The sequence below is a fragment of the Pseudophryne corroboree genome, chromosome 12 (assembly GCF_028390025.1).
Source record: "Pseudophryne corroboree isolate aPseCor3 chromosome 12, aPseCor3.hap2, whole genome shotgun sequence".
NCBI classification, from domain to species: Eukaryota; Metazoa; Chordata; class Amphibia; order Anura; family Myobatrachidae; genus Pseudophryne; species Pseudophryne corroboree.
Window position 1 is genome coordinate 28,450,604 of NC_086455.1, and position 24,319 is coordinate 28,474,922.

At 46.7% G+C, this 24,319-nt stretch overlaps 1 long non-coding RNA gene across 1 annotated transcript in view; it reads left to right on the plus strand.

The window, feature by feature from the left end:
• Positions 1-24,319, plus strand: part of LOC134981334 (uncharacterized) — a 53,334-nt gene that overhangs the window by 11,708 nt on the left and 17,307 nt on the right. The window contains exon 2 of the long non-coding RNA XR_010190541.1: positions 9,018-9,060. This is a non-coding gene — a long non-coding RNA (uncharacterized LOC134981334). The remainder of the gene's footprint in view (positions 1-9,017; positions 9,061-24,319) is intronic.

A 24,319-nucleotide genomic window follows, 5' to 3' on the forward strand; every position in this document is an offset into this window, starting at 1 on the left:
TAATTTACTTCTAAGTTTCATATCCCCACATATGTAATAAATGTCGCCTAATGATCTAGTTTGGTTGACTAAAACAGTTGTTCTTTTATTTGCACAATACCCTGGTGGGAAGGTTTTTAAATTTCTCCCTGTGGTGGTGTTAGATGTATAACAGGTATAGTTTCCAGGATATATGGTTATGGTGCTTCCTGGGTTGGGATTTTTTGACAATATGGGATATTCCCTTTTCCACATTTCGCACTGACTGTCATTTGTTTTGGTGTCATTAAAAAGGCTGAAAAAACAATTTTCCTGTTCTAGGGGTATATTAAGGGGCACTGTACCTAGGTGGGGCCTAGATTTGCCACAGACATAACAGTTACTTTTATTATGTTTGCTAGCACTATACTTCATCCATTCTAACCAGAAATTGATGTCAGAGAAACCAGTTTCAATAGCTAGGGTGTCTTTAAAGGTGGGATTGTTAACGGCCATCATATCCTTGAAGGTGGTTATATGAGGTTTCAAGAGGTTGGGGCGTGGTTTAGGGGGCTTGAGCTGGGCATACTTTTCATTGTTAAACATATCCTGTAACAAGAATGGTGTAAGGGATGGGTTTAAAAAAAAGGATTCACCTAGGACATAGGTGCCTGCATCAGTAGACTGGGGATGTTTTATGCTTAATATGAATTTACTATCACATCTGTTTTGTCTATGAAGGGTAAGACGGGTAAGCAGGGACTCACCATATTTGTCTTTTCTTGAGAGAGCCTCTTTGGGCTGGTATCCATAACTATGGCCAGAATTCCATCCCACTGATCCCCAATACGCACATTTATTTCCCCAATATTTACTAGTAACACAAATATAGGCTTCAGTGGGGGTATTACGTGTACCATACTGATCACACTGCCAGGCATAATGTTTGTTAAGACAGGGAGCAATGGTACAGAAATCTATTTTATAGGCGGCAACCTCAGTATTGGAGGAGTTATACCAAAATGTGTAGGTGCCGGATTTTTGTGTAATGTCTACTTCAGCTGTAGCTTGGCAAGTGAGGACCATTAGGATTATCAACATAGTCCCCAGGATAGAGGTAGGGGACAGGTTCCTCATCCTCCTCTGTTCTTCTGTCTTCGCTAGGTGGGAGGTCAGGGCTGTCTGCCCCCGTTTGTACCTCGCTGGAATCACTTGCTTCCCTCTCTAGGTCTGGTCTAGGAACCTTTTTCACTCGGGATGCATGGATCCAGGTGGGGCTTTCCTCTGTCAGGACTGCTGTTCTGGTTACTGCTACGACCTCTGTCTCTGGACCGTAGGTAAAGTCTCCTGGGCTCTTGTTCCTGGGGAGCACCTTCACCACGACTCTGTCTCCGACTTTAAAGGGGTGTGTAGGTTCCTGTGGATTCAAAGGGTTTTTACAAACAACCTCATGTTCAATTTCATTCAGTTTTATTATCAGGGACCTGACATACTCTTCTCTGATAAGTTCTAGATCTCCCTCCTGTATTACTAATGGTTTCTTAGCCCAAGGTGTAGGGAAGGGCCTACCCATTAATATTTCAAAGGGGGAGTAACCCAAAGTCTTTTGTGGTGTCATTCTGATCTCTGCTAGGATAATAGGAAGGACCTTCTTCCATTTATGGAAGGTACCCCCTGTGGCCTTCCTAAGCTTGTCTTTGAGGGTCCTATTCATGCGTTCTACGACCCCTGAACTCTGCGGGTGATACGGGATGTGGAACTTCCATTCCACCTGCAGGGCCTTTACCAAGGCCTGTGTAATTTTTGCTGTAAAGGCGGAGCCTTTATCACTATTGATTTGCAATGGGCACCCCCATCTGGGGATGATTTCCTGAGTTAGGATCCTAGCAACTGTCTTTGCATCCTCAGATTTAGTGGGGAATACCTCTGGCCATCGAGAGAACATGTCTACAATGACCAGGGCATATTCCTGTTTACCAGTACCTGGGATATGGGTGAAGTCAATTTGCAGGTGTGTAAAGGGTGTGGTGGGGTATTCAAGATGCTGATGTTTTGCCTTGTCAGGGTTGTTGGGGTTGTTTCGCAGGCAAGTGATGCATCTACTGACATACTGATCTACTAATGACTTGGCATCCGTGACATAGAAATCATTACGTAAGAGTAAGGTAGTTGTTGCCTTACTGTGGTGTCCTATGCCATGGTAGTGGGCAATAAACAAGGGTGCACTGGACTGGGGTATACAAGGTTTCCCCTCTTTGCAGATTAATCCTGTTTTAGGATTCTTCTGCAAAACTGGGTAAGTCCAGTCAGCTAGGTCGGCATTGGAGGCTGAGGCCTGTAACTGGGTGATCAGGTAATGGTTGTCGAGAGCTGGGGGGGTCATGATGGTCATGTGGGCCTGAGTGATGGGCTGTGAGGCTGCATGTTTGGCAGCAGAGTCAGCAAGGGCATTTCCAAGGGAGACTGCATCCTTCCCCCCGGTGTGTGCCCTGCAATGGAGGATTGCAATGTCAGAGGGTAAGGTTATGGCATGCAGAAGGTCAGAGATGAGTTGGGCATGTGATATGCCTTTTCCATCAGCTCCAAGGAAACCACGGCGTTGCCAAATGACCCCATGGTCATGCACGACGCCGTACCCGTATTTGGAGTCAGTGTAGATGGTGACTGGTTTATTCCGGTAAAGGTGACAAGCCCTTGTGAGAGCAATGAGCTCTGCAGCCTGTGCTGACTGGTAAGGAATGGGCTGTGCTTCCAGAATAATGTCAGGGAGAGTGACAATAGCATAACCCGCTTGGTACGTGGTGTCATTGGGTCTGCTACAGGAACCATCTACAAAAATGACATCCGCGTCGGGGACAGGGACAGGGGACATGTCCAGTCTGGGGGATGTTTCTGACTCAATGGAGGCTGAGCAGTCATGGGGTTCAGGAGGGTGGTCTTCAGGACCTTTGAGCCCCAGGAGAGCGTTGAGAATGGGTGCAGGACCTGAAGAGTTGGTGGCATACTTAATGGTGAGGGAGGGGTTGTTCAAAAGGAGAACCTCATATCCACTAAGGCGCTGAGCTGACATGTGTTGTGTGTGTAACCCTTTTAAAATGGTTAGAACATCATGAGTGGTGTGAAGTATTGTTGTGTGGCCTAGGGTGAGTGTGGTGGCCATTTCAGTTACCATTGCACAGGCTGCAAGTGCCCTGAGGCAAGCAGGCATACCTTGCACAGTGACAGGCATTACTTTGGAAAAAAATGCCACTGGGCGCAACTTTCCTCCATGAAACTGTGTGAGCACCCCCGCCATGGTTTTACAATTGTCCCTTGCAAACAAATGAAAAGGTAGTACATAGTTGGGGAGGCCAAGTGCCGGACTTTTCATTAACATACACTTTAAGCTTTCATATGCAGTTAACATTTCTTGTGACCATTGTACAATATTAGGTTTGTCTTTCAGTGTGGCTTGTCTCAAAATGTTATCATAATAGGAACAATCAGATATCCACTGTCTGCAGTAATTTACCATACCCAGAAAAGACAGCAGTTCTCTCTGGGTAGTTGGGGTGACCAGGCCCAATACAGACTGAATGCGCTGTGGACTGACTTTCCTTTCCCCCTGAGTGAGCACAAAACCTAAGTAATCCACATGCTTCTTACACCATTGCATTTTTGTTTTGGACACCTTGTGTCCACATTCACAGAGCCAGTTTAACAGTGATATACCATCCTCCCGGCAGGCCTCCTCAGTTTGACTACAGAGCAGCAGATCATCTGCATACTGTAGCAGGACTGAACCATGGTGAGGTTGCCAGGGCCCCAATGTGGCCTGGAGTACAATGCTATAGACAACGGGTGCGTCAATATAGCCCTGGGGTAAACGACACCAGGTGAGTTGCTTGCCCTCAAAAGAAAATGCAAAAAGTAACTGTGTCTGTGCATCCACTGGAATGCTAAAAAATGCATTTTTTAAATCAATCACAGAAAAAATTGCAGCATCTGCAGGGATAGCTGAAATGAGTGAGTTAATGTCAGGTACAATGGGTGCTATGGGCACAATGAGTTGGTTAATTGCCCTGAGGTCTTGTACAAACCTTACACTACCATCTGACTTAGCAACAGGGTTGACTGGTGTGCAGTAAGGTGAGATTATGTGTCTGAGAATGCCTTGTTGGAGAAACTGTTGTATCATTGGTCTAAGACCTTCAACCTTCTCTTGTGACAAGGGGTATTGCTTTTGATAGACAGGTTGTGTGTCAGGTTTCAGGGTTGCTCTATATGGTGTGCAAGGAATGAGGCCAGTGTCATAGGGACCCTCCGACCATAGAGCAGGGTTCACTTTGTCAAAATCAGGTGTAATGTCTGTTGCCTCCCACACCGGTAGGTGTGGGGACTCGACCTCCAGGCCACTGCTAGTGGGTGAAGGGAGAATGGAGATTTCGAGTTTGCTAAGAAGATCCCTTCCCAGAAGATTAATTGGACATTCAGGTATTACAGTGAAATTGTGTTTACCCATATACGTGCCTCCCGTGGTTCTGACACTAAGGGCATCTGTCAGGTAAGCATCTGTGGGTATCCCATTGATTCCCATTGAAGGAGCAGTCTTTTCCAAATGACCATCGTACAGGTCGACACACAAAACACTAGTAGTTGCCCCGCTATCTACCAGGAAAGGGATTGCTCTCTTTCCTATAATCAAGGTTAGTAGCGGTGGGTCCTTCCAGTGTCTGGTGAGTTGGGCATAGGCTGGGATACCCTCCTCCGGGCCCCGTCAGTGGGAGGGGTCCTGCCAGTCAACTCGGAATCGGACATGATCCTGAAAGGGGTTGTTGTGTGACTGTCGGGGATGATCCCGGGAGGGAGCCGGAGCTTGGGGCTGTCGGTGGTTTTGTGGGGGACAAGGGCAATCCCTTGCCCAGTGATCGTCCCTTCCACAGTTGAAGCAGGAGGTTTGTTTCCTGCTGGCAGAGTCAGGGGGGTGGGGTGGCCTGGCTTGTGGGTTTTGATATCGGGCTGGATTGCGGGGTGGGCCAGTAAAGTGCTGCTGGCGTCTATCTCCCCGGTTTCTGTGATTTTGGTAATTATGAGTTGGGGCATTCTGCAAGGGTTTTTTAACATCAAAGCATCCTGCAGCTTCCTTTTCATATAAGTGCTTTTCAAATTCCTTAATATTATCAGAGGTCCAGGAAGAAACACCTTGCTTAACAGGGACCATAACAGATGGCAACAAGTTATTTACAAAGGTAGAAATTAGTAAATGGTCTGTATCTACAAGAGTAAGACCTGCATCTTCAGACCAACACTTTTTAAACCTCTTCCAAAACTCAGTGACAGTTTCAGTGGGCTTTTGTTTACATGCTACGGCAATGGGAAGAGAAGCTCGGGTTTTAAAAATCTCTTTCATATGGGTCTCAATTTCCTTCCACATCTCCGTTACACCGTCCCCAGTATTGAGAGGGTAGCGAACGGCATCGTTAAGGGTGGTAGGAGTGTTTATGGTGGGAATCTTTTTCCAATCCCACCCGTTGTAATGGTCTATAACCCCATCTATGATCAGCTTCATATCTTCTTGAGTATAGCTGCGTCCTGTGCAAGCCTTTTTCAAGTAAGCTATGCAGCCGTCAGGTGCAACAGTGGGTTTGGGACAGTTCTTAACAATTCTGTCTAAATCCTCTATTTCAATGGGTTTCTTTAACAACTGATCCCCTACTGTCATGAAGGGCAGGTGCTGGGTGGCGACACTGCTGGCATCAGCACTGTTTTCAAGGAAACCAGTGCCGGATCGCGTTATGGAGGGGGTAAGAGGGTGGTGAATGATAACAGTTGAGTCAGCGTTACGGCGGGAGGTGATTTGTTTGTTAGGAGTAGGGGCACTAGGGGCGGGGGTGGTTACGTCTATGTGGAGGGTACTGTCAGGGGGGGCTATTCCTCCTGAGCCTCCTTCTCCTTCCCCTTCCCCTCCTCCCCCTCCCCTTTGCATCGGCATTCGTGACAAAGCAACTGAGCTTCCTTCTCCTTCCCCTTCCCCTCCTCCCCCTCCCCTTTGCATCGGAATTCGTGACAAAGCAACTGCAGCTAACAGATCTGTGTCTTTTAAGGAGGGGTATAGGGGATTGTAAGGCGGGGGAGAAGAATTTTTCAGAAACTTGTTGCTTCTAAATTCCTCAGCTTTATGCAGTCTGGAAGTTACAGATTTTATTCTACGCTGTTTCTGCTTGATATTCTTGTCATACCAATGAGGTGCTATCGTGAGCCATTGCTCTCCTCCAGCACGCATATATGTCATGTCCCATTGTGGGTCATGATCGTACCATGGCCAGGCTTCCTTGTCTTCCAGACAAAGACCTTTGACCATGTCCATATAAAAGGGATAATTAATACCGTCACGGGGGAATGGACTGGGGCTGCCAACTTTCTCTGTCCATCCTGCTAAGTTATCCACCCAAGGGTTAACTAAATAATAATCTGTGGTGGAGTTACGGGCAACATATTCCTTACATGTTTCTCCTGGTAAAGGTGGGGGGTAAATGACTGTCTTACTCTGACCCCCTCCCATAGTAAAGAATACAATCTACACCAGCTTTCTACGCAATTTCTACAACAACTTATAACAACTGTCTATGCAATATCACAACAAAAATGCAGTTTAAAAAAAAACCTTCTATACAACTTCACAACAAAAAGACTTTCTATGCAATTTACAAAAACTTTCTATGCATGCATTAGTTAACACCAGTTAATTAGTCATTGACAATATCACAATATTATCTGTATAATGAGAACATGAAATCTTTTGACGGGTACGCTTACCTTCGTACAAGATGTCAGAAAAAATACAGCGTTTTAAACAGGAAGCAAGAAAAGTGTTTTGAGTAAAGATATCTGGCAGACGAAAACTTACCAGCCGTCTGGACCAAACATAAGAACTTATCACACTACAAACATACAAGAATATAGGCGATCAAATCGGGGTATTTTCTACGTTACGTATAGACCCCAGGTCTATTTTTTAAGTATCCCAGATACTAACGTCTTTGGAGAATTGCGCTTTTCTCAGACGTATCTTTAAGTCCCAGACATTAAAGATTATATGGTATCCCTGATACCTGTTTTATGGCTTTACATAAAACTACGTAATATTAAGTCCCGGACTTAAATATTACCTTGTCACGTGTTCCCGGAACACGGAGCGAGTTCAAATTCAGTGTTTGAACGCAATCCCTTACGGAAAAGACAGACAATGAATTCTCTATCTTACCGATTCGGGGGCGATCAACTGAATCCAGGACTGAGCCCCCACTTGAAAGGATATCAGCCTCTTCTTGTACCCCTCGATTTGATGGCCACTGACGTCAGTGAGAGCAATCCTTAAAATTACAGATTATACACGACACCATGTAATTAAGAATCACTCTGCGTTTATTGTTCATAACAATGGTATATAAGGCATCATTGTCTAGGGAGGGATTGGAATGTCCAGGGAGGGGTAGGCAAAAGTAAATACTTTATTGGTTTAACTTTACTGCATAGGAGGGATAAAACAGGCTACATGGGGGGGGATGTAGGATACAGCCTAGTACTTCATCTAGGGGTGGTGATTTCACACAGTTCCCAACAAACTATGGGTGGAGCTATATTCATTTTATGCAATGCAAGCTAAATCCAAGGCAAAAGAAAAAGAAACAATATTTACACAATGCACACTGACAGAGGAGATTTAACCCTTCAGAGGTCAGGATATTTGTAGGAGGTCAAAGAAGTGGAGTCTGGTATACATAATAAAGAAGAACTTCATGAATTCTGGAGCAAGGTCTGGGAACTAATACTCTGACACTAGATGGTGTGCCTTCTGGGATTCAAAAAGTATTCATAGATCAAAAACTGTCAGTAGGGTGATAACAGGATTGTATGGCTGTCTCTTAAATCTCAGTTATAGGCCCTACACACTGGGCGATACCATTCATTAATGAACGAGATAACGTTCATATCTTTGAGTGTGGAAGCACCAGCGATGAACGATGCGCGCCCCCCCGCTCGTTCATCGCTGGTGCCCCGTCGGCTGTGCATGCAGGCCAATATGGACGATCTCGTCCATATTTGCCTGCACTTCTATGGAGCCGTGTGACGGGGTGAATAAAGAAACCTCTCACCCGTCTCTACCCCCACCCGCTACCGGGTCGCCCATCGGCCGTATCCGCCATCGGGCAGCTCGGCGGCAGATCGTTAAATGTGTAGGGCCCTTAAGACTCATACGCCTACCCCTATGAGACACAATAGGTAAGCTTTATCAAAACTTGGAGAGAGATAAAGTAGAGAGAGAGAGATAAAGCACTAAGCAATCAGCTCCTAACTGCCATTTTACAGGATGTGGGCCTGATTCAGAGTGGTATGTAAACCTGATGTTCTGTCTACCACACCGATGGTGGGTAGTCTGCGCACATAATGGCTCTTGCAGTGTCTTAAGCCCCATACACATTAGACGAGAAAATAAAAGATATCACTCAGAAGGACCATTTTGAGCGCGATCTTTTACAATCTCGTCTAGTGTGTACATTCAATATCGTTAACGACCCTCTCCCTCGTCTGCACATGTACAGACGAGGCAGGTCCTCGTTAATGACAGTCATGATGCAGCTGCAGCATGGCGTCATTCCCCCCGCCGTTGCTCCCTTCCCAGCTGACATCGCCAAGTGTGTATGCACTTGCAGATGCCGGCCCCACCAGCCGGGTCCCCGCCGATGCCATTATCGATGTCGGTGCGGCTCGTCTAGTGTGTATAGGCCTTTATGCAGTTTCCCCAAGCCACAGTATGATTGTTATGATGCAACCACTTGGGGGACACAATGGGGGGCTCTATGTAAGCTTTGATAAATCTCCCCATTTGTCCCATGGTTAAGAGCAGACAGGGAGAGAAATTCCTGGGACCGGACATGCTTGGCATATTTGTGACAGCTCCACATAAGACACTTTGAAAAGCTCTATCTTACTCTCATCTTACCACAAATGCATGTTTGGCAAACTCCTTATCACCTTGTAAGCCTTAGAACTTTTAAAAGTTGCTATTTACCTTTCAGGAACTTGCCTCACTGTCTTGTTGCTTGGATGCAGAGTTTTAAGGTATGATTTTCTATTTCTTAATTAGTGAACTAAGGTGGTCATTTCTGAGTTGATCGCTCGCTAGCAGTTTTTAGCAGCCGTGCAAACGCTATACCTCCCCTCCCACTGTGAGTGTATTTTAGCTTAGCAGAAGTGCGAACGAAAGGATCGCAGAGCGGTGGCAACGTTTTTTTGTGCAGTTTTAGAGTAGCTGAATACCTACTCAGCGCTTGCGATCACTTCAGACCATTCAGTTCCTGATTTGACGTCACAGACACGCCCTGCGTTCGCCCAGCCATGCCTGTGTTTTTCCTGGCACGCCTGCGTTTTTACGAACACTCCCTGAAAACGGTCAGTTGACACCCAGAAACGCCTACTTCATGTCAGTCACTCTGCGGTCAGCAGTGCGACTGAAAAGCTTCGCTAGACCCTGTATGAAACTACATCGGCCGTTGTAATAGCACGCCGCGCGCGCGCATTGCGCTGCATACACATGCGCAGAAGTGCCATTTTTTTGCCTCATCGCTGCACAGCGAACGAATGCAGCTAGCGATCAACTCGGAATGACCCCCCAACAGCGCTCACTGTGATAAACTGGCACATTATTTTTGCTTTCGTTTTCCAAAGGAATACATTTTTCTAAGTTCCGTAGAATGCTAGATTACCATTCAAAGGCCAGCATTCTGCCGAATTTCTAATCCTGCCAGTTCATGAAGATGGCCTTATTGGGCAGAACCATCTACGGTAATTTGTTCCTCATTAGCGTGGTTGGCTGATGAATGCACAAACATAGCTGTCACCATCTGACTGTACTTCTAGCCAGGAACAATATGAATCATTCAGTCTGGAGCTCAACAAAATGCAGTCATTTAGGCCCAATTGCTTCAATATGGCAAAAGAGTAAAATTGGTTAAAAAAACCCCTCAGAACATTTTCACACGTGATAAACTAAAATCTTCAGTTATGTAACTTTTCTTTAGTCACTATCATGCAAAGGTTTATGAAGTAATCTTTTTATTTCCCAAGTCAATAGGACAGTCAATCACTTCAATGATGCAACAACAGAGGTCAATAGTAATTGTAGTTCCTTCACCTGTGTAAATTGGAAATACCAGGTGTGAATATTAATGCAGACATCGTTTGTCTGATTTCTACCCTATAGCTAAGCAACACACTATACAATTATTGGTCCATCGCCAATAACTGGGTCATAGTTTGTTCTGTTGGGTATTGTAAAGGCAAGAGCGTTTTGGCATTTTGGTGATAAAACGGTAGAAAATTAGGCAGAAATGGTCGTTACGATTATCCGATCATTTAGACTTGCCAGTAGATTACAGTATATACCCTATACTTGTCCTATATTGTATTGAACTGTAAGTCGCTGTCTTCATGTTTTGCTAATTTGTTTACTCTGTAATTGGGCGCTGCGGATCCTATGTGGCGCCATATAAATAAAAGATAATAATAATAATAATGATAATAATAAGCATAATTCAGTTCAGAAACAATAAAGTACAGAAAAGCTTTTCATAAAATATAGAGTGCATGGAGATACTAAGGGGTATATTCAATAACTGTCGGAAGCTGCCGTCTTGTCGGAAAGACGGCAGCTTCCGACAGATTTCGGTCGGAAGGGGTTCTGACCTATTCAAAAAATGCATTTTTTTTCCGACAAGTCGGGAATTCTCGACTTGTCGGAAAACACGTGGATTGGCGGAATAGCCGCCGATCCGCGTGCTTCTGTCGGAAATGGGGCCAAATCCAACAGGGTTTGGCCCCCTTTCCGACAAACTCAATCCGACTTGAAAACAAGTCGGATTGAGGTGAGGAGACGGGGAGCGCTGCGGCACGCTACGGGGATGTAAGGTACCTTGCCTGGCCGTCCCCCGGCCAGGCACCTCTCTCCGTGCAGCGCCTCCCCCCGCCGCAGACATCACTCTCCTCAGGCACTGGCAGCTCCCCACGCCGCCCCTATGCCGTCCAGTTCCAGACGCCGTCACCTCACGCCCGCCGCCGTCACCTACCCCCCACCAGCCGGCTCTGTCTGCTCCCCCGGCCGCCGCTGTCAGCGCACCCGGCAGCTGACAGCAGCGGCAGAACAGCACCTCGGGTAATTTGGCTGCCCATTGAATAGGGGTTTTCGGTTCCATTCCAACAAATGCATGTCGGAATGGATCCGACTTTTATTGAATATACCCCAAAAGGGAGATTACAGAAATGCTTAAGTAAACAGGAAAGTTTGTCTGATTTTGAAGGATTCTAGAGATTTATGATTTCTGTTGACAAATTACTCTTTTTTATTTTAACCCATTGAAGAAAGGAGACTGTTTTTACCTCTATGATTACATTAGTCCTCATGGTTTGCTGCTGTATTTGTTTGAATTGGAAGTACTTTGTATTTTTTAAATCTGTCCATGCAAATTAAAAACAAAAATTGAGACAAACATGGTCATTATGATAACCGGATGAAATAGCTTTCTATTTTACATTGACTAAAGATAAAAAACTAAATTCACGAAAAGTTACTTTTCCACAATTATTCCCTTGGGAACTTTTCCATACTTAGATCAGTCCCCAAAAAGCTAAACAGAAATGCATTTTTTTAAAATTCTTCTGAGTATGGGCGTTTTCTGTTAGATATGTGAGTACAATATTAAAACTGATTGTAACAGTATGGGGTATATTCAATAACTGTCGGAAGTGACAAGACGGCAGCATCCGACAATTTTAGGTCAGAAGGGTTTCCAACCTATTCATTACGGCCCCGTTTGTTCCGGCAAGTCGGGAAACCCGACTTGTCGGAATGCTGTCGGAATGCACGCTGATCGGCTCCCCCCCGGACACCACAGACGTCTTCCTACGGCAGCCGCAGACAGCTCCCCCCTTACCCCCGGCACCGCTGCCAGCTCGCCCCGCTGCCACTGTCAGCGCCCCCGGCAGCCGCTGTCAGCAGCAGCAGGACAGGACATCGGGAAACTGACAAATCTGACAGTCGGATTTGGCCACTCTTTGAATAGGGGTTGTCGGGGTCCATTATGACAACTGCATGTCGGAACGGACCCGACTCTTATTGAATATACCCCTATATGTAAATATGATAATAATGATGATGATGATGATGATAATGACGACTAGTACCAACATAGGCATATTTATGTTGAAATTACTTTTAACATAAATGAATAAAAAATAAAATTATAGACTTATTTAACCTGCAGCCTTGGTAACCAACTTGTGTAATTTACTCATGGTCAGGTGACATTATTGTGTGACAGTATGCAGGAGGGAAGAGCTCTGGGTCACTCTACCTCCTCTGGCTACCGGATCTCTAGCAAGCACTTGGCTGGCTAACACTCTTCCTTCTGAGTTTCTTGCTTCAGGTTGAAATTTAGTCTAAAAGTCCCTAAATAATGTGTCTCCATAATATGTTAATGTTGACCTAAGATGAATTTGTTGTTATTAACTTCATGATAAGTATATATCATTATTCTATTCAGGATATTACAGATTCAATTAATTTCATCATTTTATACAGCTTTATTAGCTATATTGGATGCCAAAATCGACTGAGAATTGGTGCCAGGCTGTGAATATTTAAAATTGCATTGTAATAAGACAACTCTTAAGGTCAAGGGGAATTTTCTACCAATTGCCAAATAGAAAATAATAAATAGCTGCCAACATGAAATCAATTACAGTTGGCAGCCAATTAAAAATCTTAGCGTGAGAATAAATGAAAAGATTAATTCCATTATGAAATCACAAAATATTTATTTTAACTAGCAGAAGGCATTTTTTTTCCTTCATTTAATACAATATATGAGCTATATATATATATATATATATATATATATATATATATCATACACTAGGTGCTTCATTGCGCCCTACGGGCGCTCTTCACACCGTCGCAAGGGGCTACGCCCCTTTAACCCTTGCATGCCTATATGGGGTTCAATATTTGTATTATATGGAATATTACCTGCATTCCTTTGTTAGTAGTTAAATATTGCACAATGAAAGGGCGTGCGATGGTGAAGGAGGCGCAGCCCCTTGCGGCGGTGTGAACAGCACCTGCAGGGCACGATGTACAGAATGAGCGGGTGCGGGGGGGACTGCGGATGGGGGAGGGTGTCTGTAGATGCTGCAGGTGGAGGGGGGGCAGATGCGGGGGGGCCCGGATGGGGAAGGGTTGGGACATGCTGCGGGTGGGGGAGAGACAGAAGAGTGGGGGCTGTAGATGGGGGAGGGGTTCGGAGGCACTGCAGGTGGGGGAGGGGCAGGGGTGCCACGGGGGAGGGGCAGGTGCAGGGATGTTGCGGATGGGTGAAGGGTTCCGGAGGTGCTGTGGGATGGGAAGGGGTGGGGGTGCTGGGGGTGGGGTAGGGGGTCCGGAGGTACCGCGGTGGGGGAGAGGCAGGTGCGGCAGACGGGGAAGGGGGTCCGGAGGCGCTGGAGCAGGTGCGGAGGTGCCGTGGGTGGGTGAGGGGGGGGCTGCGAATGGAGGAGGGTGTCTGCAGTTGCTGTGGGTGGAGGGGGGCAGGTGTGGGGGGAGACATATATGGGGGGTGGATGGTGGAGGGGGTCTGGAGGTGCTGTGGGTGGTGGGGGAGTGGGAGCCGCTGGTGGTGCAGGGGGTCTGGAGGCACAGCGTGTGGGGGAAGGGTGGAGTGTCGAATGTGGTGGAGGGGAAGGTGCGGAGGTGTGGTGCATTGGGGAGGGGTCTGGAGGCGCTGCGGGTACTGTACCTGCCAAAAAGGTAGTTGGAGGGTATGCAGTAACAGGGCCAGGACAGGGGTGACGGGGCCAGGACAGGGGTGACGGGGCCAGGACAGGGGCATCGGGGCCAGGACAGGGGCGACGGGGCCAGGATAGGGGCGACGGGGCCAGGAGCGACGGGGCCAGGGTAGGGGTGGCAGGACCAGGATTTGGTTGACAGGGCCAGGATAGGGGTGACAGGGACATGACAGAACACAGGGCACGGGAGAGATTGGTATTAGGGACAAAACAGTGGTGACAGACAGATGTGCCTTACTGGAGTCACTGCTGCTGGCTGCTGCTGTTCCACTCCAACCTGTTGGGATCTGCTGCTGGTGGAGACTTGGCATGGTTGACTCTCTCAGGCTGGAGTCCTGCTTCCTCTGCCCGTCCGCATCCCTCTCCCCCACTCCTCAGTCACACACCGCGGACCTCGCGCGGCTGCCGGGCACTGTGGTAAGGGGAGACTGGGAGTGACTGGTTAGCCCCCAGGAGACGCTGCGGCTGGAGGGAGGAGGGGGTCATAGCATGCACGCGGCGCGGACCTCGCGGCTGCCGGGCACTGTGGTAAGGGGAGACTGGGAGTGACTGGTTAGCCCCCAGGAGACGCTGCGGCTGGAGGGAGGAGGGGGTCGGAGCCTGCAAGCAGCGCGGACTTCTGCAGCGCTGCCCGCCGGCTAAAGTGTGTGAAGGAGCTGGGCACACCTCACTGCGGGCGGCAGCACTGCAGCTAGCGGTGGGGTTGCCGGGGCTGGAGATAACAGGCAGTACGGAACCTGCACAGCCGCAGGTGCCCCACAAAACTGCAGCTAAGAAGCGTGGAGTGTGCCAGAAAGTGACGCTCCTCCGCGTCAGAGAGATCCTGCTGAGTATGCTGATGTGGGGGATCAAGTACACAGTGAGCCGGTGCCCGTCTGTCTGTATGGCATACCCCCTCACACACCCACATACCTCCCAACTGTCCCGATTTTTGCGGGACAGTCCTATTTTTTGGGGTCTGTCCCACTGTCCCACCCGCGGGCCGCAGTGTCCCGCGGTGGGGGGGGGGGGCAGTTGGGAAGCTCCTGTACTTGCTGTTCTGCTTAGCATGCACACAGCGTCTATTTAGTGGAGACAGAGTGAGAGGGGGCATCAGGGGGTACAGATTAAGGGTGGGCCCAGGGGGTACGTACCCCGGGCCTCACAGTTTTAGGAACCCCCCCGGCTGGAGTAGCTCTGCCCCAGCTCTGAAGCTCCCCCGTCCTGCCAGCAACAGCAGCAGCATTGTGCTATAGTCAGCACACGCTGCTGCGTGTTGGCAGCTCTGTGGTGTTGCAGGGAGGCAGCAGCCTCCCTGCTGTCTTCTGCCTGTGCGGGTGTGTAGGGGGGAGCAACCACCCCCTCTGGATTTACCCCTAGCTGAGGGGCCAAAATCCCATTAAAAAAAAAAAAATCCCGGAATTTGCATAAGGGGGCGTGGCCACAAGGGCCACAATTAGGCCACGCCCCCAACCCACAGCAGGCACAGCAATGAGATAGGGTTCCTGTCTCAAGTGCCCTGGGCCACCCGGACTCATAATCCGCCGCTGGGGGCATGCCAGCAGCTCACAGAGCTCTGGGCATGCCCCCTCACTGACGAAAACAGGGGCGTGGCTCGTGAACGCGGGTCCACCAGCGAAGCCACGCCCCCTTTTTGCTGTGCGTGTGTCCCTCCTGCCTGAAGAAAGTTGGGAGGTATGCACCCCTGACTGTGCCATGCCCATACCATCTGCTCCTGCTCCAAGTCTCCTATAGATTTGCCCAGATCTGTGACTCATTTGACTAACTCCGCCCAGTGTTTTGACTCCGCCCAGCGTTAGCAAATGAAGCACAAAGTCACAGATCTGGGCAATTATATAGGAGATTGGGTATTACATAAAAATAAAAAATACAAAACCGGAACATTATCATTTTTTATTAAAATTACACACTTTTTTCTTTCAATTCACTGAACAATATTACAATTTCTTAGTAAATAGATACAATGCTTTGTGTTAGTTAGAATATGTTTAATAATTTTTTTTCCATTTTGTTGAATCGGTTGATGCCCTGGAATTTCAACAATTCCAGTGCACGTTGTCAGGTCTGTATTTGTGTCTGTTTCCAGAGGGGGCACTAGTGGGTCAGTGATGGTGCGATGGAGAAAGCGAGGAGGCTGGAGTAGATTCCTGCGCATGTGCGCAAATGATATTTATTAATAATACACGCACAGAAAATGATAAACTGGAACACCTATGGTATGTGTACATAAATCAGCGTGGGAGCTGATAGAATCTCTGGTAACAAAAAAGTCTCTTGGGAGCCGATGGTAAACTGAAACAAATGATAATTGGCCTGGAAACCGATAGTGAACTGGAGCAAATGATAGTTGGCCTGAGAACCGATGGTCAACAGGAACAATCGATGGTCGGCCTGTGAGCCGCTGGTGAACTTGAACTATGGACCTGGGAACCAATGATGGACTGGAGTTAACAATTATCGGCCTGGTAACCGATGGTGAACAGGAACAGACGATGGTCGGCCTGGGAGCCAATAGTGACCAGGAGCAGATGATAAATCGGCCTTGGAACCGATAGTGAACAGGAGCAATCGATGGTCGGTCTAGGGACCAATGGTGAGCAAGAGCAATTGATGGTCGGCCTGGAAACCGATGGTGAACAGGAACTTCATGACTATCGGCCTGGAAACCAATAGTGAACTGGAGCAAATGATAATTGGCCTGAGAACCGATGGTCAACAGGAACAATCGATGGTCGGCCTGTGAGCCGCTGGTGAACTTAAACTATGGGTATTGCCCTGGGAACCAATGATGGACTGGAGTTAACAATTATCAGCCTGGTAACCGATGGTGAACAGGAACAGACGATGGTCGGCCTGGGAGCCGATAGTGACCAGGAGCAGATGATAATCGGCCTGGGAACCGATATTGAACAGGAGCAATCGATGGTCGGTCTAGGGACCAATGGTGAGCAGGAGCAATTGATGGTCGGCCTGGAAACCGATGGTGAACAGGAACTTTATGACTATCGGCCTGGGAACCGATGGCAAACTGAAACAATCGATGATCGGGCTGGTGCTGGAACTACACAGGCAGTTGGTACACTTGGCAGCAATGGAACCAGGTTTGGCTAAGCAGTAGATAGCTGAGGAATAGAGCAGGATTCCTAATGCAGATAGAATGGCACTGATACTGCCACAGGCAGCTACAAACAGGTGTGAGTAATAATGAAGCACCTGGAGAGACTCGCTGACTGTTAGTGAATGCTGGAGCAGAATGCAGATGGAGCTGCAACCAAACTGGATGGCTGGTGCTTGTAGTTCCAGGGAGCACTGACACAGGAGAGTCTTATAAGACTGCTGGTGAATGCTGGAGCAGAATGCAGATGGAGCTGCAACCAAACTGGATGGCTGGTGCCTGTAGTTCCACAGAGCACTGACAGAACAGTCTTAGGAAACTGCTAGTGAATGCTGCAGTAGAATGCAGATAGAGCTGCAACCAAACTGGATGGCTGGTGCCTGTAGTCCCATGGAAGACTGGACACAGGAGAGTCTCAGGAGACACTGTGCATAGGATGCAATGCGTTGTTCAAGGCACTGGAGTGTAGTCTGAGCTTCCCCTATAACCCTCTTAGTTAGTCAGCAGAGATTGAAGAATCAAGTCATGTGAGTGCTCCAGTGCTCAGGAGTGGATAGCACCAAGTCAGCTGACTGCAGGTGTCATGGCGGCGCCCATGCTCCAGAGATGGTGGGAATACATTGGGGTACACGCCGTATGGCAAGCAGGGTACACACTGGATAGAGTCTCTGCAGGCAATCATAGCACATGCTGCCAGGCTGAGGATGTGACCGCTGGAAGCCAGCACATCAGGGCACCGGTAAGTGACGTGATGCAAAATGCAGATTCCTATATTTTTTTGTTACATTTTCACAATGTTGAGCTGCAACACCAAGGAATGCCATCATTAAGTGTAATAGATAAGTGATAGCCTTGGCTATACTACCCCCAGTTGATCTTGCAGAAAGTGTTCTTCTTGCCCAGCAACTTTGTTAAGATTAGTAGCCTGATCTAGGCAGTGTGGCTGTAGGTTCCTAATTCATCCACTACATTGAGCTCTGAGGGATATAATTATCCTTTACCTGATTTGTGCCTCTCTATAATCAAATTCTGACTTGTTTGTAATGCTGTAACATATTTGCAGCTCTGTAATAACACATGGATTGGTGGAGGTTGATTCATGTGAGTGTGGTGCATGCAGTGAATGAATAATTCAGCTATTAATTAAAATCCTGGAACAAACATGTACCGTACAAGTGGTGACCTTTCACCTTTGCATTTTATCTTCCTGGGACCTTAGGTCTGGTAGCCAAGAAAGCACTTACACAATTTTGCTGTGTTTGTTGATACGAAGAAGTGACCAAACTTTGTGAGTTGCGTTCGCTCCACACACTGTCATATATAAGTGCGGCTTGGCTTGATGTGAGTAGTAAAAGTAAAACCAGTACGAATATGGGGCCAGTTTGCATAGTGTTTCTTGTTTAATTCAGTCTGTACAAGTTATACCTGTGAGCCTATGCATACTTGTGTAGTTCTGCCATTTTTGCTTGTCCTTATGTAGGCTAAGAATGGTAATGATGTGTTTACACAAATGCGTCTCATGCAGACCCACGGAAACACACATACGGCACACGCCAGTTAGTAGGAGGTGTGTTTTTGGGTTCCGGTATGAATGGTCGACCATGTTATGGTTGACAGTCATTAGGTCGACATTGACATGGTCGACATGGACACATGGTCGACACATGAAAATGGTCGACACATGAAAAGGTCAACATGAGTTTTTTTACTTTTTTTTTTGTGTCGTTTTTTGCGTAAAGTGACTGGGAACCCCAATTAGTGCACCGCTTCGCTCGCCATGCTTCGGGCATGGTGCCTTCGCTCCGCTACCGCTTCGCTCGGCACAGATTACCGTTCCAATCGTAGTCCACGTGGATCGTAAAGTATGGAAAAGTTACCCAAAAGAAAAAAAAGTTAAAAAACTCAAGTCGACCTTTTCATGTGTCGACCTTTCATGTGTCGACCAGGTCGACCATGTCAATGTCGACCAATAGTGGTCGACCTAATGACTGTCGACCATAACATGGTCGACCATGTGAACGGATACCGTGTTTTTGCATCTACTATAGGGAAGGAACAAAACATACTGCTGGTGATGATGTGTAGTAAACAAATAACATATGTGCTGTTGCACACATGTATGTGTCTCGAGATGCACACGGCTCTACATATGGGAGAAAACATTTCTCTTTTATTTATGCCTATTTTGTGCCCCACTTTGCGTCAGTCCCTATGTGCCAAGCACATATGGAATGTCTAATGTGTGTAACAGTCTTGCCAGACTGTTCCCTATACAGAGATTAGTTTATTAAAAGTAAAAGATTTAAATTGCATGTATGCAGTGTTAGAACGCTTTTTTGCTGTATTTTCCATGAATATGTTTCCTTGCCAGCAGGGGTCGCCAGAGGGTTGATTCTATATCTGAGTGGGAGAAGGGACCTTCTTACGTACCTAGAGGAGGAGACATGTCACCAGGGGGAGGAGCTACGGCCGAACAGGGTACCCGAAAAGTACCCTCGCGGGCTCGCTTCGCTCGCCACACTTCGGGCTCGGTGGCTCGCTTTGCTCGCCACCTGATTACTAAAGGTAATACTTGGTGGCGTGGATAGTAGAGTAACTATCCCGCTGGCCTAGCTCCTCCCCCTTGTGTCGTGGCTCCTCCCCCTGACGGAAAAGGTCCCTTAGGCCACTTGGATCTAGGATCAACCTCTTTCATTTGTGTTTTCTAATGCTTCAGCAGTCAGGGGCGGGCAGGGATGGACAAATGCAGGCCATGTATAGCCCGGGTTAACCTCTTTGATTGTAAGCTCTGTTGGAAGGGCCATCTTCACGTTTTGTTTCAAGTCATAGGGGTATATGCAATTGCGGTCGAATTTCGGGTCATTTTCGACCAAAAAAAAAATTCGCCTATGCAATTCAGTGCTTTCCGACCAAAAAACGGACTTTCAAAATTCGACTTTTTGAAATTCGAATTTTTGCAAATTCGACTTTTCTGCAATGATATAAGTGCTGCAATTCGACCAAAGCATATTCAATTCAAGTTTGGAAATTCGACAGCAGTGCTTTTAGACAGCAAATTCGTCATTTTCAATCCGCCACACTTTGGAGGGTGAAAACAAATAAAAAAATTTTAAACATGTTTTTTTTGTGTTTTTTTTTTTGGGAATAGCAGATCTATTTATATTAGAAGGGATTAGGTACTTTTTTTTTTTTTTTTTTGGAGGCACAAATATTATTTATATATTTTTTAAAATATTATTTTTTTTAAATTTTTTTTTTTATTGCTGGAACGGTAAAATCCTAAAAAAAAAATGGCGTGGGGTCCCCCCTCCAAAGCATAACCAGCCTCGGGCTCTTCGAGCTGGTCCTGGTTCTAAAAATGCGGGGTAAAAATTGACAGGGGATCCCCCGTATTTTTAAAACCAGCACCGGGCTCTGCGCCTGGTGCCAAAAATACGGGGGACAAAAAGCGTAGGGGTGCCCCGTATTTTTAACACCAGCATCGGGCTCCACTAGCTGGACAGATAATGCCACAGCCGGGGGTCACTTTTATGCCGTGCCCTGCGGCCGTGGCATTAAATATCCAACTAGTCACCCCTGGCCGGGGTACCCTGGGGGAGTGGGGACCCCTTCAATCAAGGGGTCCCCCCCCCCCCAGCCACCCAAGGGCCAGGGGTGAAGCCCGAGGCTGTCCCCCCCCATCCAATGGGCTGCGGATGGGGGGGCTGATAGCCTTTTGTGATCATGAAAAGAATATTGTTTTTTCCAGTAGTACTACAAGTCCCAGCAAGCCTCCCCCGCAAGCCAGATTTTTCAGTGGACAAGGGGTATGAGTTTACTGTACTGGTTTTCAATGCTTAATTGTGGCTAAATATATTGCAATCCAATGGAATATGTAGGCAAAATGAACACATACCTGAAGGATAACTTTGGTTTCTACACATGCGTCTCACCCACCTAATGGTTGCTAGGTAACATCACATACGTGGATCACTGACCAATCTGGTTTCTATATTTCAGAATCAAATCCAAACTAAGGGGCGTATTCATTTAGTGCCGTTTTCTTCAGGTAGCCGAAAAAACTGCACTATTTCAACGTCAGTGTATTCAATTGCGGGCGTTTTCGGCCATTTTTGAGTCACTTTTCGCCCATGCCTTTTCAACTTTTTTTTTTTTTTTTTGGTGGACGAATCGTCATGGGCGAAAATGGACCTAAAAACGGGCGAAAACACCCGCAAATTCGCCAAAACACCTGGATCAGCGGCAAATTCGCCAATCCACGTGGTTTTTGCCTGTGACATTTTTTCCAACCAGTCGAAAAAACGTCACCGCCATTAAATAGGTTGAATGTAAATTCGACCTATAAATATCCGAAAAGTGACGATTTTCGCCCGGACGAAAGAACCGGCACTAAATGAATACACCCCTAATTATAATTTTTGGATCATTCAGACCTGGCCATGTCCTCATTGATGTCATACTACCCCATTTGGGTCAGACTTTCGCCCTGCCTCTCAGCCATGTCCAATTTAATCAGGTGCAGGATCTGACTATGACTGGGTAAAAGGACCATGACTGTAGTTTATATTTCCTGGAGAACATAAATTCAAATACATCCAACATGGTAACAATTTGCATATTTATGCCACATCCATTCTGCCCTTATTTAAACAAGTTTAATATTTCATTGCCGGTGGATGAATCCAAGTTCTCCCCGGTAATCCAACAATGTGGGAAATTTATGACATGTCAGAATATAATTTGCAAGATGTAACTCAACAAATACAGAAACTGCAGTTGCTGTTCAATATTAATCAAAATATTGAGTTCCTTATTATATCATGCTACTGGAATTGTTCAATATGTCTAACTCAATCAAAGTTGGAAAACTTTTTAAATATATTCTTAGTGGTTTTAACACATCAATGTGAAACCTGAGAGTACAGCAATTTAGACTTGCATAATGTGGCTTCCAGTCAGTGATGGGAGCAGTTATTTCACATAAGCCTTGGCATGCATGGTTAGCAAAAAGAACTACTGCTTCTGTAAGAGCACCTTACAATTCTAATAGCCATATTGTCTCTGTAAATTTTTTTTACAGTATGTTAGCAAGGAAAGACAATTTAAAATGTTTGCTATATTACAGTATGTAGCAGTATCTCCATATTATATTAATAGATGAGCTAATTTGGGGTCAATTCGATTTGCTAACAGTTGAATAGCACCAGGAATTAGCTCCCGTCGCTATTCAATTCTGCTCATGTTAAGTCGGCGAATGCCCGTTCTCCCGAACTTAACAGATTGATTTGTCAGGAGAACGGGCATTCTCCGACTTAACTCCCCGGTGCGATGCTGATTCCCGACAGAATCAGCCTCGCGCCAGCACTTTTGTTGGATTTCCTCTCGCACCCCCCGGGGGTGCGAGAGGAAATCCCGACAATTAAGTATTGAATAGCGCCGGGAGCTAATTCCCGGCGCTATTCAACTGTTGGCAAATTGAATTGACCCCCTGAGTGTATTATGAAGGTTTAGTCTTTACAGTCTGTATATCCAACTCTAGAACTCAAGTTTTTATAAACTCAGCATAATAATTATACTTTATGAATATTGTTTTAAAAAGTTTTGCGAGCCATAAAAAAAAGACTATATACAGTAAGTAAATGTGTAAGTTGGTATCGTATACATCAGGGATTCCCAACCACGGTCCTCAAGGCACACTAAAGGGCCCTACACACTGGCCGACCCGCCGCCGAGCTGCCCGACGGCGGATACGGCCGACGAGCGACCAGGCGGCGGGGGGGGGGGGGGGGGGGCAGTGACGGGTGGAGTGAAGTTTCTTCACTCCCCCCGTCACGCGGCTCCATTGAAGTGCAGGCAAATATGGACGAGATCGTTCATATTGGCCTGCATGCACAGCCGACGGGGGACCAGCGATGAACGAGCGCGGGGCCGCGCATCGTTCATCGCTGGTGACTCCACACTGAAAGATATGAACGAGCTCTCGTTCATTTATGAACGAGATTGTTCATATCTTTCAAAAAATCGGCATGTGTGTAGGGCCTATAACAGTGCAGGTTTTAGTGATATCCAGGCTTCAGCACAGGTGACTTATAGTAGCTCAGTTATTTTGATTTAACCATCTGTGCTGCAGCCTGGATATCACTAAAACCTGCACTGTTGGTGTGCCTTGAGGACCGTGGTTGGGAATGCCTGATATACATAATGAGAAATTACACTCTAAATAGGCACTCTGTATCACAACAAAATGCACATACACACCAATACAGTATACATATACAAATGTATTAAAACATTTTTTTTTTAGGGCCACTTTTTTAGGCAGCACTGTACAGAGAATGTTCATCATACGGAATACATACAAAATACCGGTAGTCGGAATGCCGGCTGTCAGTATACCGATAGCGGCATACCATCTGCCGGAATCCTGGCAGCTAGGCAGCGAGTCCCCTCGAGGCCTCACTGTGCTTGCCCCGCATCGGGCCCGGTGGCGACCTTTGCCCGCCACAGTTTCTATTCCCACTCGGTTGGTGGCGTGGACATACCAAATGAGTGGGACATTCAGGCAGGTGTCGGGATTCTGGGTGTCGGCATAGCACCGGCTGTCAGGATTCTTGTGTCAGTCTCCTGTATGTCGGTATCCCGACAGCCGGCAAATTGACTGCATCCCCATCATTCATATCAGTCTCTGCCCCATTGGGGCTGAAAGTCTACCTTTCCCAACACACAACCATGTGCACACACAAGCTGGTGTTACATTTAAAACATTGAGCACAATATGGTTCTGGCTTCGTATTGGCGCAGAAACATGGACGGGCGATATCCGTGGTGTATTGTGTAAGCAAATTTCAACAAAAATCCATTAAGTACCACGGTGGTGATCCCCACAGTTCTAAGGTTAAAACATCGATTTTGGTTGTTTAAAGCCAGCATTGTGCCGGCCAAGGCCATTATTGAGATCTGCTAAAGTTATATTCGTTTTCCAGTGAACACAGCACAGCGCAAAATGCATTTTGTTGCTAAATCTTTAGTACTGTAGACTTGGTTTAGTATTATTGGTAAGATCATTGTATGAGGACACTAAAGGGGTGTGGTTCAATAAATCTTCAGTAAAAAAGATAGACAGTCAATTATTCGAATGTACTTAGCCTTGGAGAGAGCTAAAGTGGACGGAGATACCGGTCAGTCAGCTCCTAACTGCCATGTCACAGGCTGTGTTTGAAAAATGACAGTTAGGAGCTGATTGGCTGATACTTTATCTCCCTACACTTTATCTCTCTCCAAAGCTTAGTACATAGACCCCATATTAATATTCTATTGAATCTGTTTGATTTGGACGATGGATTATGGGTTGCAAATGGCCAGTTGTAA